Raw genomic sequence first — 22031 nt, forward strand, 5'->3', positions numbered from 1 at the left:
ATTCATGCATGTGTGAGCCAGTCCTCAGACTTGAACTCAGGCTTGAGTGCTGTCCTTGGGCTTTTTTCCCTCAAGGCTAGCCCTCTACCTCTTGAGCCACAGCTCAACTTCCAGCTTTTTGGTAGTTCAATGGAGATAAGAATGCCATGGGGTTTCCTATCTAGACTGGCTTCAAACTACAATTCTCATCTCTCAACTTCCCAAGTAACTAGGATTACAGGTGCCTGGCTATATGAAACACTTTGTTAAAGCATCAGTGATACTTTGGATAATGTTTCAAGTAGCTGAGTGCTCATGGCTTTCACTGATAGAGCAGTCCATCCCTGGATAACTTAACAAAACATTTTATATGAGCGTTTTCGATGTAGTATTTGCTCTTATCTTACGTAGAGGTAGATAGGATTAATGCTCCTACATGTCCACCCCCTGCTACAATGTGCAGGTTAGCCTGAGTCACCTGACAAGGAGGATGCATTGCCGGGGTCAGGACAGAAAGAGGCTCATTAAGATGTGTCAGGCCTTCTCATTGTCCTGAAGTGCCTCTGTGGAGGTGGTAGGACTGAGTCAATGTGCTGTGAGTCACCAGCTCTTGGAAGTGAACTTGAGCCTCTCCCTGGCATGGATCTTTCCACAGAGATGTATGTCAGCGCCCGTATGTTACAGCAGGTAAAGGATGACGATTTGCTGGCCTCAAGTTTCTCTTTTCCTTGATCTTACTCCTTCTACTCTGTAAGCAGGAATTGTTCCCCTTTGGGTTCCCAAAAAGTTATGGAATTGTCTGAGCTCTTGATGTTTCCTTAAGCTTCGATCCCTTCCTGCTAACTGCTCTCTGCTGCCTTTCATTTTCAGCTCAGCAGAGACAGTACCTCTGTTTGGAGGCACCCCCAAATTCTAAAACAAAACATCCCTCCCAACCCCACAAAAGCCTGTTTTAGGACTTGTACCATTTGACTATTGTTTAAGTGTATTCCCCAAGACTTCCTGTGTGGAAACTGAGTCATTAGTGTGGCAATGCTGGAAGTGGCAGACCCTTTAGGAGGTGGAACCTAGGAGAAGAGATTGATTGCTATTGTTTTGGATTTAGTTGTTCCTGCTAGAGCAAGATGCTACAAAAAGTGTGACACTGGAGGAGATGGCAGAGGCTGTGGTGATACAGACCTGCGATTTCAGAACGTGCAGGGGCTAAGGTAGGAGGATAGTGAGTTCCAAGCCAGACTGTGAGATCCCTATCTAAACAAACGAACAACATGAAAGAGAAGAAGGCCAAGACTGGCTCCTTCTGACTCCTGGCTGCCTGTCTTGCAGTGTGATTTCACACTTTTGCACGTGCTTCTTTTGTGATGCTCCTGGCCACGTTGTAGCCACAGAAGCCTCACCAGAGGCTTCTCTACCCCAGGTCATGGTCCCGGCCTTGTTGCCCCCCTCATTCACTGTTTCTTTTTTATTAAAGAATTGATTAACATTGATTTTTACATCATATTTCAAATGACGTGTTTAACAAACAAGTATTCAAGAAGGGAATCTCTATATACAATCACTGGCACTTAGATTTTAGAACGTAATTAAAATTAGGCCGAGGGTTTGTATGTCATAGATATATGTTAATCTATGTAATAAAAACATTATGTCTATAGAGTCATAGATATTTATATCTATGTAGTTGTGTTTATAGTTCCAATACCATGTCCATAGCATTGGGTATGCAACTATTGAGTCCTCGCTTTTGTACTGTTTGGATCTAATAGCCATGTATTAAGGATACCATGCGCCTTTTGTTCCTTTGGTCTTGACTTGTCTCACTCAGCATGATTCGTTCTAGATTCATCCACTTCCCTGCAAATACCATTATTTTATCTTGTCTGTTGGCTATGTAGAATTCCATTGTGTGTGTGTGTGTGTGTGTGTGTGTGTATATATATATGTATATATATATATATATATATATAATTTTTGTATCCATTCATCTGCAGTAGGGCCTCTGGATCGTTTCCATCCCCTGGCCATTGTGAATTGTGCAGAGATGAACCTAGCTGAGCAGGTGTCCTTTTCATATCTTCTCTCATTCACTCTTAATGGTGAGCACGTTCACATATGACGTTCGACATTTCTGTGCTTATATTCCCAGAGCTTAGCACGGTGCCTGTTTATCATTTCCCAGTCCATTTCTTTTTAAACAAAGACAGTGAAATGGAAAGTTTAAGTTTTGCTAAGGAACTTATTCTAAAGTTTTCCCACCTTTTTGGGATTCCCATGGCAGTCAGAGTTAGTGCCCATGGTCTGGTACTTAACTGTTCTCTAGCATTTTGGCGCTCCTTGTCCATGTGTCTAGGTGGTTGTGAGCCAGTCCAGGGCGGAAACTATTCCTTATATTTCTTTTCTATCCTTTCATGACCTTGCAGAGCATTCAAATCATACAATGGATCTTTCTGTCTTTGCCCATACGACTGAGAACTCTACAATGTGAGACTGTGTGTCTCTTACTGCTTCTTACTGGAATGACATCGGGAACATAAATGTTAAGTAAATACTGATATGTATTGAAGAAGGGGTAGGTTTTCGAGCCATGGTTAGCTCAGGCCAAGTTCAGGTTTATCAGTGAGGCTTTCCTTGGTGCTCTCATGCAATGAATGCACTGTCTCCCTATGTATGACACATTTGCCAGTCAGTATCACTTTGAAAAGACAAATCCATCCTTTCCAGAAGGCAACTTATTTGTATTCTCTAGAGCCAGAACAGCTCTAAAACTAGAAGGACATGAAGCCCCACTCATGTCACAAAGCACTTTTTTGCTGTTTCATTATTAACTGTTACCCAGAAGCTCTCTCTCACTGTAGCAAAACAAGTCTTGTGATGGGGAGTGGACATCAAGAATTGGACTTCTTCCTGGAATGATTTCTGAATTCTTTCCAGATGCTGTCCTGGCTTACCTCCTCCCTCCCTTTCCTTCTCTTCCCCCTGGCTTTTCAGATTGTTCACCTGATGCAAATAGCAGATAAAATAAGGAAAGATTCCCCTCTACTTGCTTAGGAAAGCGTAGCTGGACAAAATTGGGTATGGGCATTTGATTCAGAGATTAGTAGACGTGCCTAAGGAGTGGTTTACCTCAAGATTGGCTGTGGAACTGCTCCACATACTGGAAGCAAAAGCAAGGGAGATACTATTCCAATGTAGTATCTCCAAGTCCCTCTGTCTTGATGAAAGGAACCAGACTTCAAATCACCTCCACTGCTCCCTACCAGGAAGCTGGAGACTGCCTCATTCCAGAGCTTTCTTATCTCCTCTGATATGCCAGTGACAAAGAAACTTATGTGTTCCTCATGACCTGTTAGCTATCTACTTCCTTATAGGTGTTCTATTTAAATTTTGATGAGCATGTGTTAGTTGTTGTATTAGTGGGATTCAGGGTGAAATTTCATCACAGGTATTGTATTCTTTACATAGAGCTAAGAAATGTGATTTTCTCATTCTGAAAAAGTTCCTCCTTCCAAAACTTTGATTTTAATCTACTTTTTCTTGTCTCTCAAATTGAAAAAAAAGGTCAATTTTGAAATACTAAAACTATATTAGGGTGTGTCTGTGATTGCACATAGAGATTCCCTTCTTGAGTACTTGTTTGTTAAACATGACATTTAAAATATGATGTCAAAAATCAGTGTTAATACAATCTTTTAAAATTAAAAAAACTATATTAGGCCAATGGAAAGGATTTTGTTTATCGCATCTCTTCCTCGGACCTTGTGGATTGATTAAAAAAAGTCGGTCAAGGTGATGACATTTTGATATGCTCAAGATAACAGAGAAAGATAAGAACTTAGAAGTTGTGGAGTCTGAGCCCATGCATACTGATAAAAATTTTTAAAAGCCAAGAATATGAATAGCCTTATCAAGCACCAATACTTGTTTTCCAACAACTTAATCTTAGTTGAAGAAATATCTGCTCAGTCATGGTGGTATATGCCTGTAATCTCCATGGTTAGGAGGCTAAATTAGGAAGATCACAGGTTTGAGGCCATCCCAGGATACATAGCAAGACCTTGTTTCAGAAACCAACCAAATATCTAGCTTAGTGTTTTCTAAGATTATGGACTCTTAGAAGACTAAGCAAGTCGATTATATATTGAATACCCAATAGGTTTATTCACTTTCAAAAGCAGCACCCTGATGCAAAAAGAAAAAAAAGAAGGAAAAAGGAGGAGATGCACGGGAAGAAGATGGAATAGACTGATTTTTGAATAAACATATTACCTCACAGTTATAAGATAGCGATGCCCCAGCTGGCTGGGTAGGATTGATAAAGAATGCAATGAAAGCTCAGAAGCCAAGACTTTATTAATATCAAGACCACATAAGTCCAACACAAAAGGCTTGTGACTTCAATGAGGGAAACACAGAGCAAGTGGCATCGGCTAGTCCTCGGAATCACCTGGCTCACAGGGCCGTGTGTCTGTGCTGCTGGGCACTGTGGCTCTGAAGACACGGATGCTCCCGTGCTCTTTCTCACCTGCCGCTGCTCATTACCAACACAAACTCAAGTCCGGGTGGGTAGAACCCCACGATGGAAGGAATGGAGGTCCTGCAGTCAGAATGTTGATAAGCCGAGGAATTGCTTGCTTTTGCCTGTTTTATAAGCAAGATGTAAATCTGGGTTATTTAACACATTGCAGATTTCGGTTTAGTGCATCCTACCAATCTTTTTGGCTCTCTCCCACGTCATTTCTGAAGGTCTGTATGCCAGAACACGCATTCTCTCCAGGACCCAACTACAATGAGTTGTAGTAATTGTACACTCTAAGTTCCATCACGTGGTGGCATGTTGGTGCCGCAGGCTGGCAGGTGATGAAAACCTTTACAAACATGTTAGTGGGAAAACTATAGAGGAGAAAGCTTCGTTGTCATCATCGTCAGTATCGACAATGGATGGCACTGGATGCCACTGATGAAGTCAGAGCAGAAGAGCATACCTATCTGACAGTCTCCCCAATATCTTGACCCTCGTTTCACCTTGCCCATGATGAAAAGAAGAGCGTATTTTTTCTCCCCCTATCAGTGAGGAAATATGATTTGACTTTGCTTCCTTTTTTCAGTTACTTATGCTCACTTGGCTGTCTACTTTGGCAGGTGTATAAGGCAGACATAAGCTCACCTCTCATGTTAGGGTGGCAGCATTGTGAGTGGTGTCTGTCACATGTGCATTTTGCTTGTCCCTAACTCAGGGCACATTCCCTAAGGCAGGGTGTGCTTCCCTTTGATTCCTACTTGTCTCAGAAACTCTGGGACACCCCAAGGACCCCTCCCCAACCCACGTTATAGATAACAGTCATGGGATGCTGTGTCAACGGTAAACAGGCATCAGTGAGTAACCGTGGTTTCATTGAAGCTTCCTGAAAGTGCTGGAGTCAGGTGTTTCCGGGCTGGGAAACATTACATTCCTGTTTGTCTGTCCTTATAAGGTGTAACGGCTGGGTCTGCGGCAACTGCAATGGTCACACCTGGAGGCAGACCTGGAAGAAGACTTAGTAAGAAAGGAGGAAGGGGTGCAGCCAGAAATTCCCGAGGAAATAGAAATGGCAATAAAATGACAACAGGAAAGCGCTGGGTGGATTGATGTTGGGGAGAGGAAGTTTGGCTGTGTTTGTGTTTGCTGTCTGCTGTCATTTCTTGCAGGGTCACTGTGGCGTGGGGAAAGACTTTGATCCTTGTGTGCAACAGGAAAGCTTGGCTGAACTTTTCCAAAAAGAGAACATTTCTTTCTTGCCAGAAGAAGAAACCAAATACAGATTTTTTTTTTCCCAAGTTGGTTTTCCACCTGTCGGGTTGAATTCCACCTATCTGTCCTTATCTCTCATTGCTCTGTGAGTGACCTCTTGAGAACAGGGTAGCTCTGTGAGTGAGTGACGTCTTGAGTCTCCTGCCCTGGGTTCTAACAACCATAGGTATATAGTCTGGAGAGAAAAGAACACTCTAGAATGAGCTAAAATTGCATCCCTTTGTGTCGTCCCCATAGGCTGTCAGTGTGTGGAGGCGAAGTTCTTTCAGTCATGGTGGACAGGAGTGGGGGAAGTGAGAGATAGAGGGAGAGGACAAGGGAGAGAGAGGAAAGGAAGGAGGGAAGGAAGAGGGAGGGAGAGGGAAACAGGGGGGAGAGAGATGTATGCTAAGAGTGAAGTATCCCAAAGATCCAGCCACCTGAATCTACTTCCTCCAGCTAGCTTCCATCTCCTAAATATTCCAGAACCTTCCTAAATTGTACCATCAACTGGAGAACCAAGCATAGAGCACACAAGTCATTTGGGAACATTTTCTACTCAAATCGTAATACATAGGTAGGTAGCAAATGAATAGTTTTTTTTTTTTTAACTACTGAATGCTTTGTTCTGTATTTGGAAGTTTATTTTTATTTTAGTTTTTGCTAGTCCTGGGCTTGAGCTCAGGGCCTGAGCACTGTCCTTGGGCTTTCCTAAAGGCTGGTGTTCTACCCTGAGCCACCACACCACTTCTGGCTTTTTCTATGTATGTGGTACTGAGGAATCAAACCCGGGTCTTTGTGCATGCTAGGCAAACACTCTACCACTAGGCCACACTCCCGGCCCTCGGAAGTTTGTTAAGAGCGCTCTCAATACAATACAGCTGCTTAACTCCAGGCCTTTCATTTGGAGCTGAATTTGTTAACAGCTCAGCTTCTCCTAGCTTACTGTTGGACACAGGGTTACCTATTACCAAGTCAATACTGTTATCAGGCATTGGAAAGGCAGAGAAACAGTACATGAGTGGTCTCCCTTTGTTTACTGTGGTCACATAGTACAAATTTATAAATTCGGGTTTGGAGATTTGAAACAGTAAAATCATGCCTACTAGGATCTCTCTCTCTCTCTCTCTCTCTCTCTCCCTCTCTCCCTCTCTCCCTCTCTCCCTCTCTCCCTCTCTCTCCCTCTCTCCCTCTCTCCCTCTCTCCCCCTCTCCCTCTCCCTCTCCCTCTCCCTCTCCCTCTCCCTCTCCCTCTCCCTCTCCCTCTCCCTCTCCCTCTCCCTCTCCCTCTCCCTCTCCCTCTCCCTCTCCCTCTCCCTCTCCCTCTCCCTCTCCCTCTCTCTCTCTCTCTCTCTCTCTCTCTCTCTCTCTCTCTCTCTCTCTCTCTCTCTCTCTCTCTCTCTCTCTCTCTCTCTCTCTCTCTCCCAGTCCTAGGCTTGAGATCAGAGACTGAGCACTGTCCTTGGACTTTCTCAAGGCTAGAGCTCTACCACTTGAGCCTCAGTACCTCTTCTGGTTTTTTTTTTTCCATGTATATAGTACCAAGGAATCGAACCCAGGTCTTTGTGCATGCTAGGCAAGCACTCTACCACTAGACCAAACTCCCGACCCCTCTTTTTCTCTTTTATTGAAATGGATAATACCTTTAAGATGAAATTATTTTTTTTCAGTATTGGAATTTAAACTCAGTCTTTGAACTTGCTCAACTTGTGTGCTCTACCACTTGACCCATGTCTCCAACCTAGTATTTTATTGGTTATTTTGGAGATGGAGTCTAAGTGGACTTTTCTGCCCTGTCTGTCTTTGAGAAGACTTTGGACTTCTGAGTAGATAACATTATAGCCGTGACAACTTAACAAAAAAAGAATAATAAAGTTATCATTTGTGTTAAGCCTAAGAGAATCAAGAAATTCAATGTCATGATACAATTTATTCTTGTCTCTCTTTGGCTTCCGTTTTAGTCCAACTTAGCAGTTTGTTTTATAACTGTGTCATTGTATGCACAAAGTTCAATAAAAGGAAAGTACTATGGTTTGTACTTTTACTCTGAGCAATATTAGTCATTTGGTCTCATGGTTTTCGCCAAAGATCAGTTATGGAGGAAGGAGGCACGGAGGCTGCGAGGGAGAAGCATGGCATTGCTGGGTCCATGTGTCACTTTCTCTGTGAAACAGCTCCAATTCAATCTCACCAAAATGGTCCACTCTCCCCTCTCTTTGGCATGTACAAGTACTGTATGGTAGTTGATGCTAGATTGGAAGTATTGAGTTTTAGTTATTCATTCTTTATGGCTGAATGACACTGCACTGGATGTATGTATCTCTTAATTCATCTTAGAATCCCTAATGTCTACCCCATCCCCTAATGTGTGATGGCTGCTAAGTAGAAGAATGACATTTTTTTTTTGCCAGTCTTGGGCTTGAGCTCAGGGCCTGAGCACTGTCCTTGGACTTTCTCAAGGCTAGAGCTCTACCACTTGAGCCTCAGCACCACTTCCGGCTTTTTGCTATGTATGTGGTACCGAGGAATCGAACCCGGGTCTTCGTGCATGCTAGGCAAGCACTCTACCACTAGGCCACACTCCTGACCCATGACACGGTTTTTAAATTGAGCTTGGCATGGAGGTTATGCTTCCTGTGACTTTTCCCCCGCTGTGCCTTCAGCAGTTTAACCTCTCCATCCACTGCTGTTGTATGGACTCCGAGAGATATCCTTGCGCCACACAGAAGCAGGCGGAGCAGCCATAGTTTGCATGAGGGTGAGCTCTATAATCTGGACTACTAGAAACTGGAGTGTACTTTGACATGTCAGGTGGTTTAGTGATAAGTGCGGCCTCAGGATGATTCACTGTGTTTGTGAGCACAGTTATTCTATTTCTCCACCTTCCCAGCTTGTTAGAAACTATCTGAAAGCAAAAAGACCAAAATGATTCCTTCCCTTGACCCATTCTGTTACCTGGATTAGTGTGTGGACCGGCCCTATTCTAGAATCTATAGAAAATACAGGAAAGAAGCCCTTGTTCACTGCAGGAAAATTAGAAGATGCCAATAACCAGAAGAGAAAAAAGTTAAAAATCACTTCACAGGTAACCACAATGAAGACTTTGGCATACTTGCTCTTATAATTCTCTCCATGTCTCTGTCTCGCTCTGTGTCTTCACAAGAAGTGAATGTATTCTTCGTAATACATATCTTGGATTTTTTTTTAAAGACGTATTAAGGAGTTATGTGCTTTGCACTCTACTGTATTGAATAGCTGCCATGTGTGATTGTACAATTTCACTCACACTCTGTTGTTGAATATTTAAGCTGGTAAAAGATTTATTTTTACTGTAAAAACAACACCTATGCATCTTAGAATCCTAAGTGAGTCATCAGGCGAATGCTTAACCATCTTCATAAGACACATGTGTGTAAGTGGAATTTTGGGGTCAAAGGGCAGGAACTGATAAGCTGCCTGTAGTACACAGTCTGATGGGAAAAGCTCACATGAGCTTGTTACTGTCCTGTAATTGAAACATAAAGAACTGATCTGAGGCGAGGTTGGGGGCTGCCCCAGTGGACAGGGTCTTCCTCCTTCTTCTCAGCCATCTTTCATATGTTGCCTGGCCCCCCATCACAGTGCGTGACAGATGCCGTGGTTAGATGTGTCCTGGTCTCCCATGAGAGCCCAGGCAGGAAGGAGAGGGGCAGAGGAGAAAGATTTTCCCTCCTTTGCTCAGTTATTAAGGAAGAAAAGCCTACACACCTCACAGCAAATGTTGACGACTTAGGCGGCTTTCTCTTACTTGACTTACTTGTCTGCCCTCAGGAGAGAGGTGCCAGGAACAAAGCTATCCTGATGGGCTTCCTTTAGTTGTGACTCAGTTCTGGAAGTGGAAACATGGCTCAGACTTCCTGATCTCATCCGAGTTCCTTAAACAAAAAGCAAGGGGGATCCGGATATCAGAGACCCACAGTGAGTGCTTCAGAGACTGCACAGGACACCCAGACATTTTCCAGTCTGTGAAGCTTGAAGAGCATACAACTCTGAGGACACTGGTTACAATAGTAAGGGCAGAACCACCTTGAGTAGTGCTGGAGTGCTGGAGGGCTAGACATCCCCTCTTTTTTTGGTGTGTGTCAGTGTGGGGCTTGAAATCAAGGCCTGGGCACTCACTGTCCCTGAGATTTTTCACTCAAGGCTAGTGCTCTACCACTTTGAGCCACAGCTCCACTTCCAGTTTTCTGGGGGTTCATTGGGAATAAGGGTCTCATGGACTTTCCTGCCCAAGCTGGCTTGGAAACACAAAGGCTTAGATGCTCAGATCTCATTCTCCTTGAGTAGCTAGGATTCCAGGTGTGGGACACCAGAGCCTGGCAAGGCATTCCGTCTCATTGCTCTTCTTCACTGACTTTTCTTAGTGAGCTTTCATAAGGAGAGGATAACAAATACTCCTCAAATTTTAATCCAGAGAGATGTCTATAACTGGCTCTAGAGAAATAGGAGAACATTCATTGGATACTAAGGAGGCCAGCACGCGGACTAAATGATTAGGGAATAAATGGTGTCAGCAATTTTCAGGTTTCTTCCCAGATTAACTACCTCAACCAAAGGCAAAGAAGACTGGGGAGCCTAGACGACCGTGATGCTTATTAACAAAACATATGCATTCATTGAGAGTTGTATCCTGGGTTTGAGCTACTCTACAAGCCAGTCAGTAGAGGTTAATGTTAGCAAGAAAATGGCACCTAAGATCTGGGACTCGGCAAAGTAAAGAAACCAATATCTCATGGTTGCCATCTCACCTTCCATGCAGAATGATGGTGGCAGATATCATATAACACATTGCTGAGTGGTTGTGTGACATGGGTGACAATGTGGGAGTGGAGGCTAAGGGCCAAAATGGCTGAGCAAGTCACAAAGGGGTTGGGATCTGAAAAAAAGGGTAGGCATAGAAAGCTGCAGAGATTTCTATTCTCAGGGAGCGGATCGTTTGAAGTTTGGTGGAACAGAGTATCTTTGGGCAGTGCCTCAGTGATTCTCAGGATGGTTCTTTTTGAACAGGTAGATGTTACAAATCAGTATACAAGTCAAGAGAGGAAATGTGAAAGTCCCTTTTCGCTTCCCTCTGTCTTCTTCACCCTGAACCTAACTCCATTAATAAGATGCATCCCTTGGTGTTTTCAATGTGCTCCTCATTCTAGGAAGAGCTGGTGCAGGGCTCCTTCCTGGACAGGCCCCAGAGGGTGTCGGGAGCCTCTGGTCCATCCGTACACTCATCGGGCCACCTGTGCTTTCCCTGGCAGCAGGAGCATCTTTAGTGCTTGCGGTGCTTTGATGGTTAGAACAGCAATGTCAGAGTGCAGAGTTTGAGCAGGACATCACTGGCTCTCTTTTGTTAGAAGGAGTGCTGTCAGGGCTTTGAGTTTCCAGGACAACCTCATTGGGCTGGTGGTTTATCTCTTGGAAGTTCGGGCAAGGAGGAAAATCAGGAGGCCTTGTATTCCTTTATGTTGGGAAGAACTCTGCCCACCCCCAGAACCGTGCTATGGCTCTGCCTGTCTGCAGGCCTGGCCCTGCCAACATTTACTGCTGCATTTTGACTTGAATCAGGAACACTCATTCCATGTTTATGCCTGACCATTCCAATTTGTCTACTGTGGGTTTTTTTTTGTGTGTGTGTGTGATTGATGTCATTTGTTCCACTGTGGAAAAATCCCAGGAGTCTCACAGATCAGGAGCCTGCAGTAGAACATGTGGGAAGCCTCTGGTTATTTGTCTCAAGGGGAAAAATATTCTGCACAGCCAGCAATCCATCCTTAGTATTGTGACCTCAGGCCTGTGAACGCAATCATCTTTGTGGTGAAATGGGGAATGTGCCCTGTGCAAGCACAAATGGGGCAGGCAGAAGGTTGAGATCAAGTAAGACTTTCCAAGGTTGGCTTCAGATACTTCCTGGTCACTCAGATAAATTGGTCCAAAGCTCAGCACTTTGCCATTTGAGACCCGTGTTTCCTCAAATCCTAAATCAATGTCCACCATAATGTCTGACAATCACCAGAGCTGGAGAAATCTTCACAGAGTGAAGATCTTTCCATTTTAATATCTCTATTTTTTGAGACAGAGCATCTGTATATGGCTCAGGCTGGCCTGGAACTCTCCAGGTAGCCCAGGCTGACCTCGAACCTCTGATTTTCCTGTATCTACCCCCAAATTCTGGGTTTATACATATGTACCAGCATCTTCTAAGCTCCTTATTCAGTTCTAGATGTTGTGAATTTGATTCAGAAGTAAATAAAATGGACAAAAATGTTTGCTCTGGTGATTCCTCTGTGGTATAGTCTTTTTTCATCAAGCAATTTTATTTTCCCTCCCTCCCTTCCTTTCTCCCTCCCTCCCTCCCTCCCTCTCTCGGCCTTCCTCCTCCTCCTTCCTTTTTTTTCCATCGGTCTTGGGGCTTGAACTCTGGGCCTGGGCACGGTCCCTGAGCTCTTCAGCTGAAGGCTAGCACTCTACCATTTGAGCTACAGTGTCACTTCCAGTTTTCTGGTGGTTAATCAGAGATAAATTTCATAGACTTTTGTGCCCAGGCTGTCTTTGAACCGTGATCCTCAGATCTCAGCCTCCTGAGTAGTTAGGATTACAGATGTGAGGCACTGGCATGTCACTTCTTCCTCTTCCTCCTCTTTGTCCTCCTATTCTCTCTCTCTCTCTCTCGCTCTCTCGCTCTCTCTCCCCCCCTCTCATTTCTGGAGACAACTCATTTGAGAGCAATTTTTGCATGTATGCTGGAAATATTAAATTATGCAGACATTTTGGAAAAAGAATGGTAGTTTTTCAAGAAAGTTAAGCTTATTATATGATTCAGCAATTCTCCTTCTAAGAATGTGCCTGAAAGAATTGAAGCATAAACCCAGAGCCTATATATCTGTGCTTAGGTCAGCATTAGTCGTCTTACTCAAAAGGAGGAACATGCTCAAGTGTCCATCTACAGTCAAAGACGAACAAAATGGATCACATTTATACAGTGGAATATTCATTATTCAGTGGATAAACCTTGAGAGCATTATGTTAAATAGATTAAATACAAAAGGACAAATATTGTATTATTCTACTCCTTTCTTGTATATGGAAAAAAATACCAGAAATGAACTCAGGACTTTGCATTCTAGCTTAGCTTTTTTTTTTTTTTTTTTGCTCATGAATGACACTCTACTACTTGAATCACACCTCCATTTCTTGTATTTTGTTGGTCATTTGGAGGTAAAAATCTCTTGGACTTTTCTTCTTGGGCTGGTTTTGAATTTCAGATCTCACCCTTTTGAGTAGCTAGTTTATTTCTAGCTATACGATTCTACTTATAGTTGGTTCTTAGAATTAAATCCATAGATAAATAAAGTAGTTCTGTGCTGACCGGGAACTGGGATGGGGTGGTACTGAAAACCTACTATTAATGAGCATCAATTTTGGCTTTATGAATGAAAAAATTGTAGACATGAATGGTGGTGAGGGCAGTACAACCACGTTAAGGTATTTAATGCCACTGAAATGTATACTTAAAATGATCAGTATAATAATCATATAATTTTATGTGATATTTATTTTTTAAACCATAACTGAGAAAAGAAGGAAAAAGCCATAAGGAAGTGAAAGTCTACACTCATTTAGGGGACTTGCAAATTCTTTTAGTCTCCACAAATATACACAAAACACATACACACATATAACATTTTTTTTTGCCAGTCCTGGGCTTGAGCTCAGGGCCTGAGCACTGTCCTTGGACTTTCTCAAGGCTAGAGCTCTACCACTTGAGCCTCAGCACCACTTCCGGCTTTTTTCTAAGTATGTGGTACCGAGGAATCGAACCCAGGTCTTCGTGCACGCTAGGCAAGCACTTTAACCACTAGGCCAAACTCCCAGCCCCATAACATATTTTTTAAAGTAAAGTACATTGTCACAAATACTCAAAAAGTCAGTAAATTGTATTTCAGGTTTTTTTGGTGCCAATCTGGGATTTGAACACTGGACCTTCTCTCTGTCTCTGAACTTCTTTTGCTCGAGGCTAGTGTTCTACCTCTTGAGCCATAGCACTACTTCCTTCTTCTAGTGAGTAGTTTATTAGAGATTAGAGTTTCATAGACTTCCTGCCCAGACTGGATTTGAACCACAATGCTCAGATCTCAGCCTCCTGAGTAGCCAGGATTATAGACATGAGCCACCAGCACCTGGCTTCTTCCAAGAATCCAGAAATTCTCTGCAATAATAACAGTGGAGTTTTTGCCAGGAGTGTGGATTGAACTCAGGGCTCTGTACTTGCAAGGCAGTGCTTTTTCACTAGCACCACACCCTAAGAACACCTCTGCTTACAGTTTTTATGTCTCTTTCTGATTCTACAATTGCTTTGCTAAGAAGACACAAGAATTCACCACATCTTTAATGATTTCTGAGTGGGGCTCCAGCCTTGGAGAAAGGCATTTCCAGTCACCAAACTGTCATTCTGCCCCCGGGGTCTCCTCCCTGGGGAGAAAAGTGTATGACTTCCAAGGTTCCTGACTGTTTTGAAAGAAATCACAGCCACAGCCAGCTTCACTTTGGCACGTCCTTCTACCTCTTTTCTTTCCTTCTTTCCTTTCCCATGGAATTTGCTCCTTCCCATCTGTCTTTCAAACTTTCCCTCAGACACAGCAATTCAAGCTCGATTTTCTCCTTGAATGCACTCTCTCTGTGAAAGAGGCTTTTTACCAAGAATGTGGTCCTTGATCTTCTTCTTGCCAACGGGTTACACAAAGACCTCCATGCTGGGCAAAATTTTTACAGCCACATTCACACACGCCTGCTTTCCTCTATGTGGCACTGGTGAAAACCAATGCCAAAGGCATGAAAAGCCTTGAAAGAGGTGAATTCCTGCTTTGGGGGGGGGGGGGGGCGAGAAGAAGGAGGAGAGGAGCTCTGCCCAAAATGGAGTGAAAACTGTCATCATTTGACAAAATTACTTTTATCTTTCATTATTTAAATCATTTAGTTTAAATTTTTTTTTAGTATTTGTATTTCTGGAGTACATTATGTAATTGAGAGGTCTTGGGTTTATATATAAGAAAAGTATAAGTGAGAGCAGGGAATGTGGCTTAGTAATCGAGTGCTTGGCTAGCATGCATGAAGCCCTAGGTCCAATCCCTAAGTACCACAGAAACAGAAAAAAAAAAAAGCCAGAAGTGGGGCTGTGGTTCAAGTGGTAGAGTGCTAGCCTTGAGAAAAAAAGAAAGTCAGGGACAGTGCCTTGGACCTGAGTTCAAGCCCCAGGACTGGAAAAAGCAAATGAAAAAGAAAAAAGAAAAAAAGAGAAGAAAAGAAAAGCGTAAGTGAATAAATCTATTGAGGTTATCAATCATTAACTGTTTAATCGCCTGAAGTCCAAAAATTTCAGTTACTTACTTAGATGTGTGGAAATCTTCCACAGACATAATAGCATAATTTCCTAGGAAACTAGGAAATCTCAGTTCTCACTAAGGGAATTACAGTGGAACAGCACCCTTTTCTGGGCTCTCTAATTCTCTGAAAAGTCCCCAGGAAAAGAAATATGAGCTCAGTACTTGAACCTCTGGGTTCCAACCTGAGTTCTGGGTCCTCACTGTAAAGTGGGGCTACACAAAGTGTAAGAATTTAAGCATGCCCACCAGTGTATCTGCCATTTTTTTCTTTCTTGAACTTATGACCTTAAACTGAGCATGCTCAGAAATGTGATTTCCTATATGAATATTGAAATCTACACTTGTTTTTATTTAAAGAGAGGTGTTTCTTTGACACAACTCATTTCTTCTTACCTACACGCAGGTGGTAAACTTCCTCTATTGTTTTATTTCTTGGTCATGCTTCTTTTGGCTTGTCCCTCCGTGTTTCAGGACAAAAATCACTATCTGACATAATCAATGCCTCATGTGTTTCCTGTAATTGAAATAAAGCTAAATCATAATTTTACTTGTTTGATAATCATCCAAAGTGTTAGAATCAGAGCAGATTTGACTTCTTTTAGAACGAGAATATAATCATAAATCCAATTTTGAAACATGTCTTTAAACCCAACCCAGCAAATGTACATCACTGGACAGGATTAACAACAAGCAAGATCACATAAAAGTCTATTAACCATCAGTCAGTCAATCAATGAATCACATGTTCTGAGTTTTGGAACTCTTTTAGTGGAGGCATGTGCACAGTAAATTATGTGAGGGGATAATGCATAGATTATGTACCAAGCTTAGTCACATCAGAGGCGTGTGACGAGGTGAGTTTGGAATAGACAAATGTACAGGTGCTCATGGCAGATGACCAGACTGTCTTTTATGAAGACAAGCACTGTCTTGCTGGCTATACACTTCAGCTCTTCTTCCAAACAAAAGCCAGAATAACAAGCACCCCACACAGGGTAGAACTCTCCATTCTTCTGGCATGCGCTCCGTGTTGTAGGTGAGAGAGACAGAAGGACGAGGGCCTGTCCTCCTGAGATCTTGCCAGCAATGAGAAGACATAGCTGCTTTGGGGTACTAGATTTAGATGTGATACTGGAGGTAGGTCAGACTTTGCTGGGAACATGATAGATGTTGAAACTGGAAGAGTGGAAGAATGGCAGATAGAGGTGATGCCTGTGCGAAGGTGGCGGAATGCAGACTTCTGGGCATTGAGTCATCAGAAGAGTCAGCGGGGCTGGAATGAGAGTAAGGGTTTGAGAGAAAGGAGTCCAAAGGTTAGGGCAGACCAGGGTAAAATCCCAACACTTGTTTACCTGTTGACACTTGTTTACCTGGGGCTTTAAGAAGAAAGACGTGGTCTAACTTTTGAATAGTTTATTTTGGTCTTCAAAATTTGCATCGTAGAATTACTATGAAACCCAGATTCCCTCCTCCTGGGAACATAACCTAGAGAGTAGAAGTAGGACCTCAACTGGATGTTTCTATACTTATGTTCAGAACAGCATTATTCCAATAGCTTAAAGGCAGAAACAACCAAGAGTTCTCTCATGAACAGAAAGATAAACAAAATATGATCTATGTACACAATGGAATATTACTCAGCTGAACTAAGAAGAAATTCTGACACATGATTTAACATGAATGGCCCTTCAGGATATTGTACTAAGTGAAACAACCCTGACAGGAAAGGACAATTACTCTGTAATTCCATTTATGTGAGGTATCAAGAATACTTAATAGAGACAGAGAGTCTCTGGTGGTTGCCAGGGGCTGGGAGAAGAGAAAATGAGTAGTGGTAATTTAAGTAGACACACACACACACACACACACACACACACACACACACACACACGCGCGCAGCGGCAGCGCGCGCGCGCGCGCACGCGCATAGCCCTGTACATTTTTACAAATGTACAACTCTATATAATGTACAACAAATGTACAAAGCAGTTTATGAACACAATGTATCTGGACAAATATCACCCCTTTCATTGTTCTCTCCCTTCTCTCCTTCACCCACTTTTTCTTTCACTCTTCTTAATTTTGTAGGATACATGTTGGATTCTTGGGAACTTCTGTTTTAAGGGGTCTCAGAGGTTGAATTCTGCAAGATGATAAAGCTCGGGGGGATGGTGCTGGCGGTGTTTGCACAATGTGAACATACTTACGTCCACTCAAGTGTACCCCTAACATCAGAACCCCAGTGCTGGTTGTTGCACAGGAAGCTGAGAATAAAGGTGGAAAGGGAAATTGGCTTGTAGGGATCTTGTGCTGTAGGGAGAGGCCAGAATGTCTCGGGGTTGTCTGGAGAAAGGGAGATGAGTAGGAAAGATCAGGTTTTTTGTCCTTGTGATGGTGGCTCCGATGAGCTTGAAGGGAAGGTTGGTGAGAGCAGCAGGGGAGCGGGGCATCAGGTCCCGGCATGAGCAGTGAGAAAATGCAATGAGCAGTGCTAGTATGTGCCAAAAATGCTGGGGCGAAGAATCAAGTTGCACGTGGGGGAGTTCAAATGTCCCGGAGGGGCACACGTTCTCTTTGAGGTGACTGAATGATGCACATGTTTGATGTGAGGTCATCTGCACAGGTCTGGAGCTCAGAGGACATACCAGGGAGGAGGTGAGAGATGACAGAACAGAGGTGTTCCTGAAACCACAGGAAGACATGAGATTGCCCAAGCTACAGGGTGGAGACCAGTGAGGAAAAACACACAGTCTAAGAAACGAGACAAGCCTACACCAGATTTGGCAGGTCAACCTTCCATTCCAGCAAATTAGCTTGTTTTTCTCTTTAACTAAAGACATGGGCGCTTGGGTGACAGCTGTTGTTGACTAGAAATAAAAAGTGAACGGAAGCCAGGTGCTGGTGGCTCATGTCTATAATCCTAGCTGCTTAGGAGGCTGAGATCTGAGGACCTCGGTTCAAAGCCAATCCAGGCACAAAAGTCCCATGAGACTCTTATCTCCAATTAACCACCAGAAAACTGGAAGTGGGGTTGTGGCTAAAGTGGTAGAGTGCTAGCCTTGAGCTGAAGAGCTCAGGGACAGCGCTCAGGCCCAGAGTTCAAGCCCAGGACCAGGAAAAAAAAAAAGTGAATGGAAACCAAGTGTTAGGGGAGGGACGAGAGCCCGATTCGTGATTCTCAGAAGTTAAAAAGTACAGATGGCTGGTGATCCAGATAGCAAGGGACAAGGTTGGCGCTCATAGCTGTCTTATTATACCAACCCCACGAAATTCTCTCTTCCTTGGGCTGAATGGGGCATTGAACATGAAGAAGGAAAAGGACTGGTCATTGCTTGTGGCTCTTTGGCTGGGAGCAGGGACATGGTGCAATGTAGGCCCATAATCTACCTTGAAATATGAAGGCATTTCAGGTTCCGATGTTTCTGTCGTCATCCTTTTCTTTGGCGCGGCTGCTTGATGGTGACAGGCAAAAGGGTAAACTAACATTTAAATAGTAAATATTATCTTCTTTAAGAGAGATAACAATAGCAGTCTCCAAATAGAATGCTCATAAATATGTCCGTTCTGAGAGGGCTGGATGTGGTGGCACATACCTGTAATTCCAACTACTTGAGGAGATTTGGAAGATTAAGGCATGAAGCTAGCTAGCCAGGCAAAAATATGATCACCATCACATCTCAGCGAGTAAGCTGAGTGCAATCTCAGTTATGCAGGTGTAAGTAGGACTGCGGTCCAATGCCAGCCTTGACCTCATCCAAAATCTAACCAAATCCAAAAGGGCAGGAGACAGAGCTGTGATGGAGAGGAGAAGTATAGAGTTCTTGTTTTGCAAATGTGAGTCCCAAAACCCCAGAAAAAAAGTCAATTGCTATACCTTGTACATATAATTGGTGGGATTTTTTTTTTGTCTCTAATTGCAGATGTGTTGAACATGCTCCAGCTGGCTCAGAGGCATGGGGAAATGAGGAGCTTTTGAAGATATGGTGAAGATTTTTTTTCTAAACATGTAAGAGCATCTTGAGAGCAAATGCTATTTTAAAAGGTGGATCCAAGATATTTAGGTGGTGTTTGGTTTAGTGATTAAACATTGAGGTACAGAGAGAAGGGTAGGGCACAGAGAAGGGTAGGGCACAAGAGATGTGATGTTCCAGAGGTGAATGGAGAAAAACTATGTTATAACTGGATTGTCTTGACTTTACAGAGCCAATGGTCTCATGAAAACAATTATTGAATTGATCTTCATCACTCACTGAACAAACTAGACAACTGACATCATCTTCATAATGACTAAATGAGCTGGGATGACTATTCTGGATGACATTGTGGACTTAGGCAGCCAAGAGAAGAATAGCATTTATGCCTTCTTCCCCTCCCCTCTAAATATCAGTGGATCAAAGACCTGAAGGTAAAGAATTTTTGAACTTACTGTAGGGCCAAAACTAAAGCTTACTGGAATAGAAACTTTCCAAAGAAAACTCTCATGGCTCAGAAAATAGAAGAGAGGATTTACACATGGGATGGCATTGAACTAAAAAGCTTCTACGCAGCAAAGGATGGATTTACCAGGATGAAAAGACAGCCTACAGAATGGGAGCACATTTTTGCCAATCTTTGCTATCCATCTGACATGGAATTAATAATTAGGATATACAGGGAGTTTAAAAAAATGGAACACCTAATTAGTAAATGGGCAAACTAATTGAAGAAATGAGTCTTCAAAGAAGAAGTAGAAATGGTCAACAAATATTCAACAGCTCTGGCCATAAAAGAAATGAAAATCAAGACAACTTTGCGATTCCCTCTCACTCCAGTCAAATGGCTATTATCAAAAACATAAACAAGAAATGCTGGGAAAGATGAGGGGGAAAGGAGCTCTAATATACCATTGGTGGGATGTAAGCTAGTGCAATTGCTGGGGAAAGCAGTTTGGGGGTAAACTAAAGATAAACCTTCCTTACTGTGCAGTGACACCATTTGTGGGTTAAATAGCTTCAGAAGGAACACAAGTCAGGATGAAACACTCTGAACACCTGACACCCACACACCCATGTTTCAGTAGCATTATTCACAAAGGCCACGCTGTGGAAACAGCCCAGATGCCCTACAACTGACAAACGGATCAAGAAATGTGATATATAATATGTAATGGGATATTATTCAATTATTAAGAATGATTTATGTCATTTGCAGGGAAATAGGCAGACCCAGAAAACAAAGCCAGATTCAGAAAGACAAAGTTCACGAGTTTTCTCTCATACGTGGTAGGTTTATAATATAAATGTACGTGTAGGCATACAGAAATCATATGCTCAATCTGATTAAAGCATGGTATTCGCAGGTGTGAGATTCCAGAGGTGGACAACTCTTGGAATAATTACCATGCGGTCTATAACAAAAGCGTATCAGGGAGTAGGAATTTGTGGACACTGGCTAGTGTGAGGGGTAGAGAAATGGGAGGGACAAGTGAAAATATGGAATTTCTCTCTGTGTCTCTGTGTCTAATTGTATCACACTTACTTAGGGTCCACAATTAGTTTTTTACTTCCTGGTTATTCTTCAACCGGCTCAAAGGTGTGGAGAAATTCCGAGTTTGGGGAATCAATAGTCTAGTTTCTTTTTTTTTCCCCCTAAACATGCAAATCAGCTTAAGAGCAAATGCTACTAAAATTGGTATTTGGACTGGGAAGATATAGGTAGAGTTTGATTTAATGGTAAATTTTGGATACAGAGAGATCACTCTGGAAAAGTCTATTGTGCTAGCCTCGGACGTTTTGTGTTTATTCTACCCCAAGAGGCCACACTGATGATGGTGTATCAGGTGGGAATCATGTAGATTTGTGTAAGTACACCAGGAATGTTTCATACAGTGTTAAACAGTCTCATCACAATCTCCTCAGCATATGCCTCTGGTTACTAGAAACCTCCCTCTTTCCTTCTGTATGAACCTGTCAATGACTATTCCTTTAATTTTATTAATTTACTGTTTATTTTTTGGTAGTTAGAAAGGGAGTTCAATTCAACAAAACCAGTTTATGCATACAATGCATCTTGATCAGTGTCACCCACACTTTATTTTCAATAGACAGCCTTTCAACAACCCTGTGAACATAGCTCTACAAGTTAAGAAATTCCACAAATTGTGCTTGCTTTGGCAGCACGTACACTAAAATTGGAATGATCCAGAGAAGATGAGCAGGCCCCCTGCACAAAGATGACACAGAACTTTGTGAAGCATTCCATTTTTTTAAATAATAAAAGTAATGTTTGTACAATTCACACCTAATAAATAATTTAGGACAGTAAAAAAAAAAAAAAAGAAATTCCACAAATTACGAAACGAGGCTAAACACAGTCAGAAATCTGCCCAAGACCAAAGAGCTAAATGCAGACTAAGATTTGGAAGTGTCTGTGTTTCCAGATAGCACACACAACCACCTTGCTGGGCCGGCTTCAGAATGGGTCACACGTTCCGTGACTAACAAACAAACACACAAGCAAAAAACTAGGATTCGCCTGAACCAATCTGCAGTGATTGTACGGGACATTAAGCAGATTTTATTAAAAATGTTTATTTGAGCCAAGTGTGGTGGCTCACGCCTGTAATCCTAGCTACTCAGGAGGCTGAGATCTGAGGATCAAGGTCAAAGCCAGCCCAGGCACAAAAAGGACTGGAGACTCTTATCTCCAATTAACTTCTAGAAAATGGGAAGTGGGGCTTGGCTCAAGAGTAGGGCAGTAGCCGTGAGCTGAAGAGCTCAGGGACAGCACCCAGGCCGAGTTCCAACCCCATGATCCCCCCGCCCCACAAAAATTGCTATTTGATGCCCTTGGATATACAAGGCTTGGTGGGCTATTTGGCTTTGAACCATGTGGCTG

General features: G+C 42.8%; 1 non-coding gene across 1 annotated transcript; it reads left to right on the top strand.

Annotated features, from left to right (window-relative positions):
• Nucleotides 1-21294: 21294 nt before the first annotated feature.
• Nucleotides 21295-21401, top strand: LOC150045893 (U6 spliceosomal RNA). The gene has a single exon (XR_016532775.1). It is a non-coding gene; the product is annotated as a U6 spliceosomal RNA (small nuclear RNA).
• The last annotated feature ends 630 nt before the right edge of the window (nucleotides 21402-22031 follow it).

Source organism: Megascapheus bottae, chromosome 26 (assembly GCF_031878675.1).
Source record: "Megascapheus bottae isolate mThoBot1 chromosome 26, mThoBot2.hap1, whole genome shotgun sequence".
NCBI lineage: Eukaryota > Metazoa > Chordata > Mammalia > Rodentia > Geomyidae > Megascapheus > Megascapheus bottae.